Genomic DNA, 793 nt, shown 5'->3' on the forward strand with positions numbered 1-793 from the left:
ATATGGTAAGAGTATGCTTAGTTTTGTAAGAATCTGCCAAATTATCTTCTAAAGTGGCTGGACCATTTTTCATTCCTGCAAGCAGTGAATGAGAGTTCCTGTTTCTCTGTGTCCTCAACAGCATTTGGTGTTGTCAGTGTTCCAGATTTTGCCATTCTAATAGGTATGTAATGGTATCCCTATTGTTGTTCATTTTGCAATTTCTTAATGACATATGATGTGGAACATCTCATGTGCTTATTTTCCATTTACATATTTATTTTTGGTGAGGTGTCTATTCAGGTCTTCTGCCTGTTTTTTAATTGGGTTGTTCATTTTCTTATTGTTGACTTTAAAGAAGTTCTTTGTATAGTCTGCATAAGAGTTCTTTATCAAATATGTCTTTTTGCAAATATTTTTGTCCCAGACTGTGGCTTATCTTCTCATTATCTTCAAATAGCTGGTTTTCAAACTTTCTTTTGCTGAAGCCTTGTGTTCCAGAAGGAGCTTCTGGGTCACTGGATTGGGGACATGGAGCAGAGGGGGAGAGGCCAAGTGAGCAGGGCTCAGGGCCCCCATTTCTCCTTCTTTAATCAGAGAAGTTTGACTTCACATAGTTTATGGGTGAGAGTTTCACATGAGGTTCCCTTCCTTTTTCAAAGAGTTTGGATTCTCTAAATGGATTGAAAACCACTGAACTAGATGAACTTCAGGCCCCTTTTAAACTCATAATTCTGGAATTCTGTATTTCCTTTTTGTGATATAATAAAATCTTTCTCTCCTTAAACAAAAATGAGACAAAACTGTCACAGTC

This window comes from Pteropus vampyrus, unplaced genomic scaffold (assembly GCF_000151845.1).
Source record: "Pteropus vampyrus isolate Shadow unplaced genomic scaffold, Pvam_2.0 Scaffold7290, whole genome shotgun sequence".
NCBI classification, from domain to species: Eukaryota; Metazoa; Chordata; class Mammalia; order Chiroptera; family Pteropodidae; genus Pteropus; species Pteropus vampyrus.